This window comes from Acanthopagrus latus, chromosome 12 (assembly GCF_904848185.1).
Source record: "Acanthopagrus latus isolate v.2019 chromosome 12, fAcaLat1.1, whole genome shotgun sequence".
Classification (NCBI taxonomy): domain Eukaryota; kingdom Metazoa; phylum Chordata; class Actinopteri; order Spariformes; family Sparidae; genus Acanthopagrus; species Acanthopagrus latus.
The window spans coordinates 21,885,296-21,903,343 of record NC_051050.1 but is presented as its reverse complement, the minus strand read 5'-3'; positions in this window follow the sequence as shown (position 1 = coordinate 21,903,343).

The window sequence follows — 18,048 nt, the reverse complement described above, 5'->3', positions numbered from 1 at the left end:
CAAATTTGCAAATACAGGCACTGGTCTTAAATCTTCTGGATGATTTGACATCATGGTTCCTTGTCTGTCGGCTGCGATGCTTGTAAATGATCTTTTCATCCCTGCAAAAGTAACTTGCAAGGATGGAGAACATGATTTTGTTCGTGCTGGACGAGAACCAAACAGCTTGAAATCAGTGTTTATTTTTGTTTTTGTCCCAACTCTTTATTCTTTGTTCAACAAATCCAGAGCATTCAATAAATTCTCAGGAACATTTGGATGATACGTGAACAATAACGGTTTGAATTAATTGATTCATGTCGGACATGAGTTGTGTTAATGTGCCTGACAAGCGCCGCAATAATCCCGGTCCGCAGCGTTCATACATTCTCATGTGGTTCACTGACTTCTTGCATCGACCGACACACGAATATAACCCATGAAATTCCCTGTGAAGCCATCCGGAAATTTCCATATGGACCCGAACTACGCGATGATGATGCAACGTTGAACTCGGCTTGAACACGATGACCCGTCTCTCTGCCATATTTGTCTAAACACAAGCAGGTAGCCATCAAAAGGACACAGCCAGTGGAATGAAAAGTGTGCTAATCAGACTGTGAGCCTTCATGACTGCCAGAAACCTGCAGCACAGCCTGGCATTCATTGTGCGACCATCTGGAACCGTGGTGGAGGAATGCAACCCATTTTCTTCCACAGGATATGGCATCATTTGATGTTCCCTCGATGGGAACGCAAACTGCTGGGTCAATTGCCACTCCAATAGTGCTGATTTGAAGAGGTGTACAAAAGCTCTCAATTCGCCCTCAGCACTGTTTATGTGAAAGCAAAAAAAAAAAAAAAAAACACAACAAAACACAGCCAATCCAAAAGTCTTTAGCCGAAGCAGATGGGCGCAGCGGGAGATAGAGCAAGCGGAGCTGAAAATCGATAAAGGCATCAAGATATTGTCATCGAGCGCTGCAAGGAATTAAACAGCAACAGCCAACTGGCTTACTTGTTTTCCCCCCAATTCCAAGATTTTTATAGAGAAAAAAACCATATGTTTGGCATCGTGATCTTTCGACCACTTACTTCTGAGACTTTTTTGTATCTGACTGGTTTTCAGTGAGAAGGTTTCTGGACATAAATCTGATTCTTGTATCACTAAATCAGTGCGGGATCGAAACACTCCCAGTGCTTCTCTTAAAGCTCCAGGGGCTGGGTGTATTCGTTTTATATAATCGGCATTCTTATTCCTCAAGAGTGGAGTTGTGTTTTTGTATGCCACCTGTGTCCTGAACGCATCACGAGCCAAGATGAAGAATGCAAGTGATGCAGAACACTGTTGGTAACAACAGTGTAGAGAGCTGTGACTGCATCCACCTGCCTCTACTGTCCTCCATCGTTCAGCATTTCAGTTGAGCTGCTGCGAGCCGTTAGTGGTCCAACATGGCGAGCACAGAGCCAACAATGTGTCGGCTTTGAGAGATTGAAGAGTGGCTCAACGGTCGTTTTACCTCAGTGAAGCTTTGCTTTGGAAAGACTCAAATAAAAAAGGGTCAGGGTCAGTTTTTAAAGGTTCAATATGTCAAAAGTTTAGTTTAAAACGTTAAAAACTTTAAACTGGTAACTGAATGTGAATAACAGTCACTTCATGATGTCTGTGTACTGTGTTGCAAAGATATACACTGCTGTTAGCATGCTAACTAGGAGCAATTCTTACGTATTGCACCTTTAAAACATGAGTTTCTGGGAAGTTCTTTCCACCCTGTGAGAAACTGAAAAGACTTGCTTAAGATTTGCCTTTTCTCCACCCAGTAAGATCGATATTACTCTCATAACTACACGCCAAACGAGAAGCTGCTGCTGGCAGTGTATTAGCTTAGCTTAGCAGAGTGAATGTAAACAGAGGGAATCAACTAGACTCCAACTGTCTGCTTACGTTTAAAGTGCACCGATTAACACATATATGATCGGCAAGAAAGCTAGTAAGCAATTTTTTCCCAAATGATGAGCCGCTCCTCTAAAGACAAGTGGGTTTCATCAACTGTTCCGTGAGTAAGAGTAAAAATACAACTTCTTCAAGTCCCGCTGAAAAAGGTCAATGAAATGTATTCAATTCACGCACGTTATGAGAAGCAGCTGGTGTATCTGTGCAGCTGTGTTGCTGGCTGACTCACAGCGCTGTGGTCAGTCTGTCCTGTCTCCTTCTCCACCTCCACTGCGTCGACTATCCTACCCATGACTGAACTCCTCTCCGTCTGAGGACTGGATGTACTAACAGGGCTGGTGAGCCATGTGAACCTGGTGTGAACAGCTGATGGGATAGTGAGTAAACTGTTGGATGTCAGCCCAGAACTTTGTTCAACAGTGTTTTACTATAAGATGCACTGATGGCTCCACAAGGATGATCCCGTGATGTTTCCATGACAGGTCACTGTTTTAGTTTCTTGGTGAAGTGCCTTGACAACTACAAGATACATTAGCAGGGACGTTGGCAGTTCTTCAGCAGCACTCTGGCTCTAGTTTGTGAAATACTCTACCTTCAAAAACAGCTACATTGCCATCAGTCTATATTGCTAACACTAGCATGCTAACACAATAGACCGCAATGCAATCTACCCATCCTCATGCTGATGGAAACTCGGGTGATGTCTTTGTTTTCCATGAAACACTTCTGGTGCTTCACAGTATTCTCCTCAATAACTGAAGTAGCTGGAAATGTGTTTTAAAATATAAAAACAGTGCATGTATAGCGAGGCATTTTGGTGCAACTTCCCGTCTCCAGAAGTGATTTTAAAAGATGTCATTTTCATCATTATTAAAGCTGAAATCTTCCCTGTAGATAAAGACGTTAGCACGCACCACGTTTGAAGTGGGTGCACAAGCTCAAGCTGACTGATTAAATATCAGGATGTTAACATTGCTTTTCTGGTGTTAGCATGTGGACTTTAGCGTTAAGTTTGACGCACAGCTGTTCCTTCAGCTTCAGAGAGCTGCTGGCGTGGCTGCAGGAGGGTCAGCTCACATTTATCCAGGACGGTCCGTCTATATATACAAGAACTAGCTAAATTTAACATCTGTTGACACGGGACACACATCACCTCTCCCTCCTTTTACTGTCCGTCTGTCACTTCACCCTCCCCCCAAATACACAGACAAACACACACACTTATAGAAATGCTTGGTATGTTTAAAACCAACATGTTAATGTTCGAAGACGAGTGCTTTTCTTGCTTATGCATGCACATAAGTATGTACATTTGTGCACTTATGCTAAAACGTGACAATCTAAACTCATTAGCCCGAGGAATTTCTTTGTTTCTCTCTCGCCGTATACATCCAGACCCGCACACGGTTTGTTTGACAGGACTCATCAGACGCAAGTGGATGTAACAAAGTATTTCCCTTCCTGTTGCCTCTGGGGTTTTTCAAAAAGAAACGTAAAGGGTGTCAAAGGATGTACATTCCCAGGTAGAAGATCTGCGGCTGCTAATGATTTTTAAATACCAGCCGCAAGATAAGATAAGACTTGAACATAACCAAACTATCCAAAGGAGTCTTTTTTTTTAAAATTTCTCCCCAGATCTCTTTTGGAATTTAACGTCTTTCAGCTCAGTGTTTTGGTTTTATGGCACACAACTTGACTTTTTTAGCTGTAGCAGGCAACTCAGGGGAAAAAAAGCTCTAAAATCCTGCTTGTACACTTGCTGAACAACACACAGTAAATGTCAAACTTGTGTTAATCAAGTGACTGGAGACAGACTCTGTTAATTAAAGCTAATCCTGTTTGCCTTCTGGTGGATGTGTAAATAAACCGTGTGCTAAGAAAATTGGCTTCTCTGCTTACAGAAGCACTGTGTAGGTGTGGAGAAGAAATTAAAACTCATAAATTTGATGTTTACAATATTTAATGAAGAAATAATACCACATAACTGAGTAAACAAGCTGTTCTCAGAGGATCATTGCATCCAGAGAGCACTGTTTGAAGCTAGAAAGGTGGCAGGGTCCGCCACATAGCATCAAAGTCAAACAGTATGAAATTATCCAGTTTATTCAGTCATGAAAACAAAGTGATTTTGTTATTTTGTTGGTTTATTTGATCATTTAGGCATGAAAATTAATTGAAGAATATCATTTAAATCTAAACGCTGCCCAAAAGTGTCCAAAAAGTGTTTTCTTGTGGAGTTAACTTAATCAAGAACTTTATCATTTCAACTTATCAGAAAGAACTTATTTTACTGGCTCTCTTCTTTTTGTTTTAGCTGAGCTTCATGGTCCCTCTGGACTGATTGAGGTGAATTCAGATCACCTGTGTTGAGGCCGGCTGCTAATTTCTGAGCGACAGCAGCTCGGGGCTTTCTCCTCTCAGCCAATCAGGACGCGACGACGCCCTTTTGTAACTGACTGACTCTCAGTCTGATTCTGTCCTTCACACACTGCATCCAAACTGATTGTGAGCCAGAGAGTCTGCTCTGTTTGAGCCCTGCTGAGATTTCTTTCTCTTGAATATATGTTTTGTTTTCTGTCTTTATTTGAATTGAGGCTGGTTTGCAGGCATTCAAGTCCGTCACCAGGCACAGAACACATCTCCAGCTCAAATGAAGCTCGTCCAATCTGCTTTCATGTCTTCAGGATGAACTAAATGGATGAATCATCTCACACCTTTTCTCCAAACGTTCTCCTCTGTTCTTCCCTCAATCCCGACGCCGACTCCTGTATTAGTTACTGACTGTATTTGCATGAAGCAATCCTCAAACTATGTTATCACTCCATCAGTTTCTGACAATTTCAGCTTTCCTCTTCAGTGAGCATGATTTGTTATTCTCCCTCATTAGCAACATGGTGCTAAAGCTTCTCTTTGTAAGAAAAAATAAATTTTTTGAGTCTCATCCCAAACTTGCCAAAAGCCCAAAAGCGCCTGACGTTTGACGAGTTGGGAATAAAACTCAAAAACAGCTTTTCATACAAATGTCAGCGCTCCTGGTGACTTCTTAGACTAGCGAACACGGAAAACGTAGAAAACACTCGGAGAAAAGAAGGAAGCAAAGAGAGAAAACTGTGGTGACGTAGAGGAGCGAAGGGAAGTTAGCTAAACGGAAAAAATGGAAAGCAATCTGGTTGTCTTTGTGACGGCAATAATACCGCTTCTAAACGATGCATCCGTAACGGAGCGGGCGACAGAAACTAGGTAACAGTTCCTCCCTCAAATGAAAGTGTCTTCCTTCAACACCCCAGCAGCCAGGTGTTGGTGGACAGTGTTGGCAAACTTTTAGATAGATTTTACCGTGTAGCTCACATTTCTGATTTGGTGACTTTTTTCTGCTCCTGCCATATTTACCTTTTTTTTTAAAGTGCCCTCTGTTCCATCATCTCGCTTAAACATAACCTGACGTTCCGCAAAACTACTCGCCAGTAAATGACGGGAGACGGGGGAAATCACATGCAACGAGGGGCGATTACAGCATGAGGAGTTTTTTGTTTTTTTAACTGCTGGTCCACCAGGAACTCCTCGATGACATGAGGTCATACGTGACACCATGGGGTGACATCACAGCAGCCCTGTTTTACTTTCTGCTCTGCCAAACATCAGCAACATGTGGACGACATCACCATGATGATGATGATGATGATGATGATGATGATGATGATGATGATGATGATGTGTGAACGATGATGCTCGTGCAGGTTTGACATACTGACGAGCCACATTTTCGCTTCAGTGGTTAAATCTCAAAATAGAGGATTATTCCTTATAAGTGAGGGTTTTTTTTTTCCTTTTTTTTAAATGTGTGGACAGGTGGAGAGCAGCTGTCATGATCTAAAACAGAAAATGAGGAGTTAATACTTCTGATGGTGTTAGGATCTCTCTGAGGTTATACTGTCATTGTTCAGTGAGAGAGAAAGCGAGGAGGAGGAGGAGGAGGAGGAAAAGGAGGAGGCGGGGATCCTGAGACAGAGCTGGAAAACTTCAGATACATTAGACGAAAAGGTGGAGCTCATTGTTGGAAAAGGCAGCTTTTGTCGGTGTTACTCCACCCCCTTTTCTCCCTCCCTGCTCCCTCCCAAATGCACACACAGATACGGTTTTCCTATATTTTCTGCGCAGCCTATCATGTAATAGCAGAAACATATGCGCACTGGTGAGCCGACATGTGCGCAGGCCCCTGGGTCCACAGGGAGGGTGAGGGATACATGGTGCACTGAAAAAAAATACTATTAATTCTCCTCCTCTCCTTTTTTTTTCCTTCCTGTTTTCCTTCTTAGTTTCCTCCTCTGCTGTGTTGTCCTCTTTCTTTTTCCGCTTGGTGCACGACATTCCCCCCTCGAATCACCCTCCACAGCTGTTCCATACGTGACCAAACTCGACTTTTGGTTCTGTTTTTTTTTATGATTTTTAGCCCTTGAATTCCTTGCTTCACTCTTTCTTTTTTCCTCTCTGTCTCACGTTTTGTCAACTGTTGAAACAAGTTGCACGAAGACCCCGAAAAAGATGAACAACACTCCTTGACAGCTGCGCGTTTCTTGCCTTGGCTCTTATTTTTGAGCAAATTCCATCCCACCCTTTTTTTTTTTTTTTTGCATCATGCACCGCTCCTCACGTTCTCACAGCTCCCACGTTTTTCCTCTTTCCGTCACTTTTCTTTCCTCCCCCCCACTCAAACCTTCTCTTAACTCTCCCCTCTTTTCTTTTCCCCTACTTTATGACCCCGTCCTTCCAGATCCCTCCTCCCCACTTTTTCTCACCTCCCTTTTTTCTTTTTTCTTTTTTTTTTTTTCTCTCTCTCTCTTATTCTCCCTCCCGTCTCCCGACCCATCCGGAAGGTTGGTTTCTGCTTCCATTTCTGTCTTGGATGACAGAATTGTCATTTTGCTGTGACCATGATCCAATATCCTACTGTCAGCGTGATTTAAACTAATCAGGGTGAAGCTTGGGTGTGACTTTAAGGGGTAACGGGGAGGTAAAAGCCATCAACAATCAGGACAGAAAATTGGGACAGACGTACGCAAAAGACACCAAGAGCTCTTAAATCATCAAGAAGTCGCCTGTCACAGCTGCAGCTGACACGACTTGATGGCAGCTCGTTTTTCTTCCAGGTTTGTCTCATGAGTCTATACTTGGCTCGATGGGGTGTTCACTTAAAAAGGAAAAAAAAAAGGGAGGATGACTCAAAGTCTCTGGGATAAGAAACAGACATGCCCTTCACTTGTTCCAGGGGGGAATGTAAACAGCAGCATTTTACAAGACTATGTCACTATATTTTCACAAGACTTCCTCTCAGTGATGGTAAGTGTGTTGGTACTGTAAAGAAGAGAGATTCCCACATTTAATGAATAAAAGTGAAGGAGGGGTGTGACAATACTTCGATCTGGATCGATATATCGACTCATCGATCCACTGGCATCGATGCAAAATGAAAACATCGATTCAAATCGCTGTCATCCTTAAGTCACGTTTATTTTGAATATATTTAAGTTGCTTTCTCTGTGAGTTGATAAAAATGTAACTGTGTTGAATGGGCAGACGATATAATCCCACATCGATCGCAGGTATCAAATCAAAATCTAAAATATCGTGACGAAACCTTCAATTTACACCCCTCGTATTCCTGGAATAAAGGGGGAAACAGAAAACATTTATAAATATTCCTTCTCCTTGCAGCAGCTGCTGAGGCGTGTTTGTGTTTGACTGACAGCAGCCGGCAGGCTGAACACCAGCAGGGGACTGACAAATGAAACAAAGTTGAGCTCAAAAATTTGCATTTCTAGATTTTCTCTGACACAAAGGACATTTATGATGATATGAACTGTCGCATGAGTCATGTACAAACACACACAGTTAATAAAAGGGCTGTTAAATTAAGAATAAGTTGTAAATGACTGAATTCTTTGGGCAGATATGAACTTCATGATCATGGTTTTGAGGCAGCAACCTGTACAGTTTGGTAGTTGATCGGAAAATTCTCCAAAGTCGACGCCTCAGACTCTTCATGCCGGTTTATCTCACCCGACGCCGCCTACCAGTCTAACACATCCACGACCTCTCTGCCTCTCCTGTTACGGACCACTTTGCATTTGAAAGATGTTTTGCAGCATCCGACTTGACATCAAACCATTCCCACTTTATTTTTTCTGCTGTGATGCATCGTCACTCGCCGCCGTATTAATAGTCTCAATCACAACTACTGACTCCACTGAACTTTTCCAATCTTTTCATCAGCTCAATATCCAAAAGCAAGACTCGATTCTACACAGCGTGAAGTTTTTATGACGTGTGGTTTACAGAGGAGGTATATATGATATGAAGACTGTACGACTGGGCTCGTTAGATGCCACTAAATCCTGACACCGGTTGGACTTTAAGGGCTGTGAAATGTGAATTTCTTTTTTTAATTATTGGGTTTTAAATGAACACACAATTATCTGCCAGAGTCGGGGCGGTTTGGATTCCTTCACTTGAAGGTCTGAGATGGGTGTGAAGTCACGTCCTGGTGAAGGGTTTGGCAGTATTTTAAATCGTGACGGTTGTTTTGTTTATGTTGAAACCACCGTCAGTCGAATGAAATGAGACCACACCCAGACGGTCCAGATCCAGCGAACGACTCTGGTTCAGGTTGTTTTTTTGTTTTGTTTTTTCCCTGAAAATTTGATTTAATTTATATATGTGAATGTTAGAGAGAAGTATTGATTACATTTTAAAGGTGTTCAGGAGCTTTTAAATATTCATTTCTGATCAGCAAAAAACAACCACCTTCCATCTATTCAGGGACGGTTTCCAAATTTAGCAAATGACAGAGGGGAACCGTGTGAGGTTGAGGCCAAACGGGCCTCTAAATCATGCGGGTGCTCATCCTCAACACTGTCCTGACACTGTGGTCACGGTGGATGGATGTGGCCGCGACGCTGCCTGTTTTGTTTTGAGCCACAGCTTTTGGTAGGTGACGCTCAATTTAGGTGTCAGGTGATATCCAATTAAAGTTGACTTATGGAAACACCGCGGGCTGCCAAGAACATTTTTTTGAAGGTGGGTCTGACCACAGCTTAAAAAAAAAAAAAAAAAAAAATCATGTGAAAGTGTCTTCGCTCTGTCGTGAGAGGATGAAACTTTATCATGATGCGTCTTCGTCTGGATGTCTGGACTCCTGAGCTGTATCTGGTCCTGCCCCGGTAAAAGTCTCGGGTCAGGTCGGAGCACAGGAGGTCTGCAAGGGTCACGGTTTTTTTTTTTTTGACATCAGCCTTCACCACTTTCCTCTGGTCCCTGAAACCTACAGTGTAGTTTTCATCAGCTATAAGCGTTTAGGTATGGCATCGAAAGCCACAGAAATGACCTCAGCGCAGAAAAACCTTCTCTTTTCTTCTCTTACAGCGCAGAGAATAAAGTACACATCACTTTCAGGTTTTGAAGCTTTTCAAAACTGAGGTTTTCTCGGGAAACCATCCTGTACTTAGTGGAAAACTGTCTTGAAGTGGGGGGGTTTGCAATAAAACTTTCTTCCATGATTCAGCCGGACTGGTTCTTTTTCCGTTTACAGTCCCAGTTATGGCAGTCTCATGCAACTTCTCCATACAATAAATGAGTCAAGTGGAGGTTTTTTTATCTGTCGGTTATGGTGGAAGCAACAAAACAACAACGTAAAATCCTCCCAAATCTTTTCGTGCACTCTTTGTTTCTAATTTACCCCACCGGCTGCCTCTGACGTACGCTGATAGGCATCTCGTGGCTCCGTCTCCGTAACGTGTGATGTGGGCTGATGGAGGCATGTTTTAAGCCCTCGCTCTGAAGTTCTCTCCCAGAGCTCCAGGACACGGTCTCCAGCACCGCTTAATGAGCCTCGACTCTCAGCTGCCTGCTTTTTTACAGCGAGCCGTAAAGCCAAACAATACAACGTCGTTAGTGCCTTTTTCTCATGAAATCCAGGGCTTACGATCTATTTATCATACGACAAACGCTTCACGATAATGAACTTGAATTGAGGAAATCCTTGAGCGAGACTCTCTCTCCACGCTGATGGGTTTGGAGTGTTTTTTTTTTTGTTTTTTTTAGAGTTTAATGTTGACAATAAAGTTCTAACAATAGCATTTCTTCTCGTTTCTCCTCCTCTTGCTGTTGGCAGACGACACGTTCCTCGATCTGTAGCATCATCTGGTTCAGGACGAATGAGACAGTGTGCTCAGCTCTCTGCAGGGTGAGGCTCTGCTTGTTTACTTTGACTCTTTGTTTTTAATCAAGGTTATTCAGTGGCATATTTATGTTTTTGTTGTCAAATGACTGCATGGATTTTTGTAAAATTTGATGAAGTTGTTGACGCGTTGAGAAACAGTTTGAGCTGCCGACACCGCGAGGAAGCGTGCAGAGGCGAAGTGGAGTGTAGGTTTATCTTGCCGGGCTGCAAAATAAATAAATACATTTTTAAAGTCAACAAAGAGCCAAAACTAGACGAGTGCAGATTTCCACCAGGCTCACAGTTAGGATGGAGGGGAAGAGATAACAGAAACTGGGATTTTTTTTCTGATCATATTGCTCCAAACTTTAATGCATCAAAGCATATCAGGTAAGGAATGAATCTGCAGATCCTCTGGCTCAAGTGGACAGCAGCCGTGTCAATCTGCAAAGAGCTGATTGAGCCAGACGTGAAGTCTGACGGGGTAACGTTGCATCCGGTCAGCTCGTGACATAAAGGCGTCCACACACCGCCCAGACTCAAACCAACAGCCAGCTGCCTTTATCTGACCACTCCGTTGCCTCTCATGTGACCCGTTCGGGAGAAAAGTTGCATTGAACACACAGCTTCCACGTTCTGCGCTTGCACGAGATGCAATAAGCCTCCTTAACAGCGGGTGGCGCTAGTCTCGTGCCAGTACTCCAACACATGAAAACGGGAAATGCAAACTAGAAAAACAATGCGCACACGGCATTCCGCTCCTCCCACACTGCGCTGATTTGCTAGCACACAACCAATCAGAGTATCCGATGGCTCAGTCGGCCGACAGCCAACCTTCTCAGACTTCACATGTTGAATCGGAGCAGACGCTGTCCACGCGGTCCCAAAAGCTTCCAACGCAGCTGAACACACCGAACAGATTTGTTCCTGAACTCGTCCGAGTCTCCCCAAAACGCTTCAGACGGCCAACGGTTGGCCTGGTGTGTTTCAGGCTTAAAGCACCCGGTGCCAACTCAAAAAAGACAAATGATGATAATGATTCAACCATTAAACCTACTGAATGACAGAAGCAGGAAACATTTCCCAAGGAGAACAGATGAAACGGACACGAAATGTGGCTGCAGCAGAGATTTGTTTTTAGCCCAGCCAAGTGCCAGAAATGCCGCTTTGCTTCGTTGTCCCAACAGATTCCAAACTTAAGCACTTTCTCCATGAAAACACAATTTCATCTTTGTTTATTCTGTTTATTGACTCTGTTCTGAGAACAGCTTGTTTATTCACATATTTCTGAGTTTGTGTAATTACCTCATGAATATTATACATTATGAGTTTAATTTCTTCTCCAAAACAACAAAGTGCCCATTTAACGTTCAATTTTAGTTGTTTTGTTGCGGTCACGTTAGGGCACAAAAGCCCCTCGGTTAGCGTTGGGAAATGATCAGATTTTAGCTTAAAATACAGGGTTTTGTCACCACAAACACGGTGGGAGGCGTCCCAACTTCTCATTATAGATATTAGAATTTTGTGGCCACAAACACGAATGGAAATTGTCCCGGGGTCCCCTTTTTAAAATCTGTTGAAATGCAGTCTCATCGTTTAATATCGCCTTGGTTTACTCCACCAACGTGCGCTCCCCCTAATATAAAAGTCGGAGCCATAAACATGTGATACGACGTCAATGCAAATGTTGATGGATCACCAGGTTGCAGAAATGTTACCGGACAAAATTATATTCTGCTCAAAATCATAGATCAGCGTTTTTGTAGACCTCAGTTTTCCTGCCACACCACAAAATCGTACCAGCATTTTTAAATATATCCTCCTAAAAAGCTGGCAACAGAAAGAAATGCAAATAGAGGTCAGGACTTGCGTGGATTATGTGAAGAGGAGAAAGTAATGAGAGACAAGAGGGTCCAACAGGAGGACAGGAAGCTGGTAAGCGGGGGTGAAGGGGTGTAGGGGTGAGCCGGTCAGGGGGCTGAAAGGCCCTGTTTACAGAAACCACAGCCTGCTGAAGGCATCAGAGCCCTCTCCCCTCAGCTATCAACACTTCCAGGGAACGCTCATGCATAAGCTCCATCACACCAACTCACATTAAAGCTGTTAGACACACACACACACACACACACACACACACACACACACACACACACACACACACACACACAAATTCAAGAAGAAAAGTACACCTCCACGAATACGAAGGAATATTTAAACATCACAGCATATTACAAATGGAACTCAAGGTTTTGGATTGGATGAAATGATCCTGGCGGATGAGGAAAGTCAGTCCAGACTGTAATTAAAACACCCAGTGGGCTTGTGGGAGTCTGCTGACGTGGATGTTTTCTGCCTGGAAAGAGATGCTTTGCAGCTGAGTCATCCCGGGCAGAGGGAGCCGTATCCCGGGCAGGCTCGGACCCCCTCTGACCCCCTCCTGTGGTCCTCCCCCAGACGCGCCCCCCTGCTCCTCCCTGCCTCTGATTTACACCGGGTTTCCAGAGGGGACAGATACGCTGGATGTCACCCCTCCTGGGAGGTCAATCCCGAGTCGTGACGAGGCGCCGGCCCACCCCCCCCCCCCCCACAGTAGGAAGCGTGCAACCCGAGAAGGTTCCCCCCTCGCTGGGACTCGGAGGCTGACCACCGGCTGACAGGTGTGGGTCTGTTCCCCATAAACTGCCTCTAACAGGGCCGGGGACCCCCAGAGGAGGCCTGACACCTACACATGTGTGGAACTGCACACACACACACACACACACACACACACACACACACACAGGACACACCTCGGGCCAGCTGGGTGGGCCTGCTGTTTGCTGAGACAACAGGAAACATCACGCCTGTCAACATTTCAGCATTCTGACTTGTTTGTTTCTGTGTGTCCAGCTCAGCTTCTCTCACTGTTTTCTCTTCTCTTCACAACAGCTTCTCTTTTAAAGAGACGGTGCACCCAAAAAAAAACTTACCCGGTAGTGCCCTGATCGTACAGATGGAATCAAGGTTGTCCCGCTGAAAAAGACCGAAAATATTATATCCAACGTGTCTTTCCAGGAGCAGTGTCCCCGTTACTTGGAAGTGACCCTTGAAGGCCTCAGTGATCCTTTAAAGTACTGGCAGGCAGACGTTTTTCCATCGCCACGAGGCCTCTAAAGTTCTCCGTGCAGAAGGCTTCCTCCAGCCTACACCATTTCTCAGTTCGCAATAAAACTGCCTGTCACTTATTGTCGAATCAAATCTGGAAAAAATGCAGAACTCACGCACTGGTATTTTCCCCAAATTTAAGTCCCAAGATATTGTAAATGTAATAGTCAGATAAGTGATTTTATATGTTTGAGCCAAAGTTATATATCATATACTTTATGTTACAGCTCAGCATTTTGCAAAACAGCCTTTTTATGTAGTTTAAAACCCCCAGTGTTAAAATCGTTTGACAGACTCTCGAACTTTGAGACTTACCTACATTAAACCATGAAGATGCATCGGGTGCATCCCTCCACCGAGGCCCAACACTCGCCTGTAAGTCAATAAAACCATCATCCAGTATCAAATTAAACTTTTCTAGGACACATACTGGATGCTGAACAAGGAGACCAGGATCTGAGGGGTGTGTGAAATCAAACGTCTGATGATTTTAGTATTATCTTCCTCCCTGAAAGTGAAGTTCAACAGGGTTTGGTGGAAAAGTTTGAGGATTTGTTTGTGCCACCAAGGAGCACGACAAAGCGGCTGCAGGTGAGCTAACGACGAGCGTCTGTGGTGCATTTATGTTTTTTGAGTTAATTCTTTTGGGAGTTCTCATGGCGTTGGATTCGTTGACGAAATCAATCGTCAGTTAATGTCGTCATTTAAATCCTAAAAAAAAAGCAAATCTTGTGTTTAAAACCAGTAGTGACACTGTGGGAAGTTTCCCTCGTTTGCTTTCTTGCGAGCGGTGCCCTCTGGTTGAAACTGAGGATTTTACAGATTACACAAACCGTTTCTGATGAGTTACAATACTGAGCTTCAGAGTCGCTGCTCTTAAGTTTGTTTGACATTTGGACCGAGCCCTTTTTTCCCTCTGCTTCATCTTCATTCTAATCTAAGCTAAGTGCCTCCCGCTAGGCCGAGCTAACTTTTTCTCCTGGTGCAAAAAAAAAAAAAAGAAAAAATACAAAAGTGCTTTCCATCTGTTCACCAAACTCTTATTTATTTTAAAAAAGATGACCTATTCCTTGTGTCCTGGCCTTCAGCAGAGAGGAGAGCCGACTCTGGGCCACCTGGCTGACACGCACCACTTCTTTCTTCATATTACCACGTTGTTCTCAGAACCTGACGTCGGCGCCACACTTTTCATGTCTCTCTGAGTGTTTTCTGTCTAAAAATTCAGGTTAAAATGCATCTTTTGCATTTTTCCTTTCATTTTTTTTTCTGGCCACTCACTTTCTCCCCCCTCTTTTTCTTGCCATTCAATACCTTTTTCCATCTCTCTGCAGTTTTCATTCCCCTCCTCCCCATCCGCTTCATTCCTCCTCCTCCTCCTCCTCCTCCTCCTCCTCCTCCTCCTCCTCCCTTCCTCCTTCCCTGCATGTGTAAACGGCGGGTGGAGGGGGTTCGGGATGGTGGGAAAGCTTTTGCTTGTAGGAAGTTTTTTTCCCCCTCTGTGTTAACGTGTTCACCGGCTGGACAGCACATTCTTTCCACCTCTGTCGGCCTCGCGGGTCAAGCAGAACCATACCTCCTCTTCCCCCACCCCCCCTTTCTCGCTCCCTCTCTCCTGCTTCATACACTGATCTGAGCTGCTGGATTCGGGTGGTGGTGGTGGTGGTGGGAGCTGGGTAGACATTTTCAGTTGAATCACACTTTCCAGCGGTTTCCCCCTTGACTGTGTTTTTCAGGTGCTCTTTCTCTCTTTCTGCGAAAGAGTTATAAGGAGGAAAAGGTTTTAAATATAAACATATGTGGCACACCAGTAACGTGAGTGTTTCCATTCCAGACACTTGATTTATGTCTGCCAGCTAAAACACAAGTCACAGGATGGAGAAGGAGGGAGGGGGGTGGAAGAGATAGATGTGGTCAGAGTGGAAAGAGTGAGGACAGGATGGAGGGAAAGGATGGCTAACATTGGATTTTGATAAATGCAGGCCGTCTCTGAAACATGTCTGCTTCTGTTTTGTTTTTTTTTTGTTTTTTTTTTCTCTGTCACACGTGTACAAACAGCAACACATGCCGCCAAAACGAGCATACAAATCCTTTTTCGCAGCTGAGACAAGATCTGGAGAGTGTTGACCGTCTCTGTTATTAACATCTGTGGAGTCTGCGCCGCTGGTTTGTTTACTTTATGAGAAGTGGGACATCTCCTCCATCGTTCCCCCGCAGCACACACAACCCGAAAGAAACGGCAGAATTAAAGCCACCGTGAGACAGTGAATTGAGACATAATGTCCAGTATGTGCTACAGGGATGAGTCATCGGGCGCTTGGGAAGATATTTCCCTCATTGTGGGTTTATCATCCCCAGTAATCACCAATATGGACCCGAGCACAGACACTGACTAATCCTGATGAGAGGCAATCCAACAGCTGCCATGTAGAACCAATCAGAAGAAATCCAGAGCCTAAATACTGCGAGTGGAGAAAAAGCACATCCTCTTGTTCTGCGGTCTCTTATTAGATTTGCGTGAATGGTTTGGATCAGAGCTTTTGGACAGGACGAGCCGGTCATGAATCTCTGATGTGGCAAAACTTTATTGTCTCCAGGGAGGCCTGTGAAGAGCAAACCAACTCAATCCCCCAATAAATGTTAGCTGAGAATGTTTTCTTCAAGCACAATTTAACTTTTCTTTTGTTATAGTGCTTTTCTGATGCTCTGATTAGGGTTTCGGGATAAAAACCGCTGGGTTAGGGTTTGGAAAACATTATGATTTGGTTTAAAATGCCTGTTTTGGTCACCACAAACACGGCTGCAGATTAGCCCGACATCACGTCAAAGATATCAGTTTTTTGTCACCACAAACAGCTAGAAATGTCCGTGAGGTGTCATTAAAAACAACTAGCTCTATTGCCACAAACACAACTGGAAAGTGCCTAAAGATCTTATTAAATCTCCCCAGATTTGTCTTCACAAACACGGCTGCAGATGGCCCGAAATCACAAAGAACAAAATTCCGGTTTCTGTCTCCACAAACAAGGTTGGATATTGCCACACTGGTCTCAGAGAAAACAACTGGTGTTGTTGCCACAAATGTAGCTGCAGTTGGCCTGAAATCGCAAAGAAAAAACTCTGGTTTCTGTCTCCACAAAGACGGCTGAATATTGACCCGACCCCTCAGTAAATACATCTAGGTTTGTCACCATAATCACAGCTGCAGCTAGCCTGACACCACATCAAAAGTATCAGGTTTGTATCTCCACAAACATGACTGCAGTTAGCATGACATTACGGCGAAATCATTAGGCGTTTGTCTCCACTAATACGGATGGAAACTGTCCCAAAGTCTCTAGTTTGACATTTACAAATGCAGAAATGCTGCTTCGTATAGCTGTAACGGTATTGGACGCCTTATAGCCTCTAACATTGCTTCCCCCTTACATGACAGTCAGCCAATAAACATGAACTGCGAGCGTAATATGACACGTTACTGTATGGTACGTACAAATTTCAACAAGACTGTGGGTTTTGCAGAAACACTACCTGCTAACATGTTATCCTCAGGACTGGGCTGAGTAAACACACCCCGGTCGAGACCAAGATGATCTGAGTGATCACAATAGGTTTTGCCAGACTTTGAGGAGCCGTGAGGAAGAGCTGTGGGGCATGTATCACCGGAAGAGGGGGGGGGGTGGTGAAGATGGTCCTTATTGAGATGTAGCGTCGGTCAGATCGCCCTGACTGATATCTGAGGTAACTCAAACCTCTCTTTTACACACAAACCTGAGAGAAGACAGAAAAGGGTGTGCTCATTTGTTTTCACCAGAGCTCCTGGAAGGCGAGGGGTCAGGGGTAAGTGAAGGGGGGGAGAAGCAGGGAGAGGGGGTGAATGACAAGAATTTACCAAAAATCAGCAGGTAATGAGAAAGCACCCAGTTCCTCCCTCTGCCTTTCATCTCCGTCACAAGAAAGTGAGCATGCTTCATCTCTCCTGCTTTTTAAGTCCTTTATAATCCACGCTCAGACATAACACACTTCATCATACGCTGTAATAACACACGCGAGTTGAGTGACACGCATCTAGCTGTTTGAAAGCTTGCGCGAGGTGAGCTGTGATTGTAGGACGACGAGGGAAAACTAAAACAGTAGTTCTCCTTTAAGAGTAGGTATACCGTGCTTTTTGTTTATTTTCAAAAGAAATCGAATCCAACAGAAAAGCCTTGACCAAAAGTGGCGCTTGAAGAGGCTCAAAACATCGGTTCAGATGTCTGCGAGCTGAGCCGAGAGGTCCCACGGATTTGCGGGGGGAGCAGGTATAGAAAAGAAAAACAAAAGTGGCTGAAACACAGGAGATGGGTAATTTTATAAAACTCTGGCTGCCTACGGGATTGTGTTCCCTCCACGTATGGTGACCGTTAATTGCTGCCATCTGTATTTCTATGGCGAAGAGGGCACTAAACAGAGGCGTAGAAAAATGGAAAAATGCAACCAAAAAGGTTCTGCATGGCTCAGAATCCGTTCACCGAGCACAATCTTTTAACTGCCTTTTAACTGAGAATCTTAACCTCATCAGAGCAACGGAGTTCATACTTCTTGCACTCGGCTTGATGAGAGCACAACACCATCTGTTATCACTGCTAGAAATCTACAGCTGACATAAACGGAGGAGTAAACGCTTTAATGATGGAATAATTCTCATACTGCCTGCCAATTCCAATAAGAAGATCTGTTGGGAAATCCCCTTACGTCCTCCTCTCTGGCGTCCTCATAA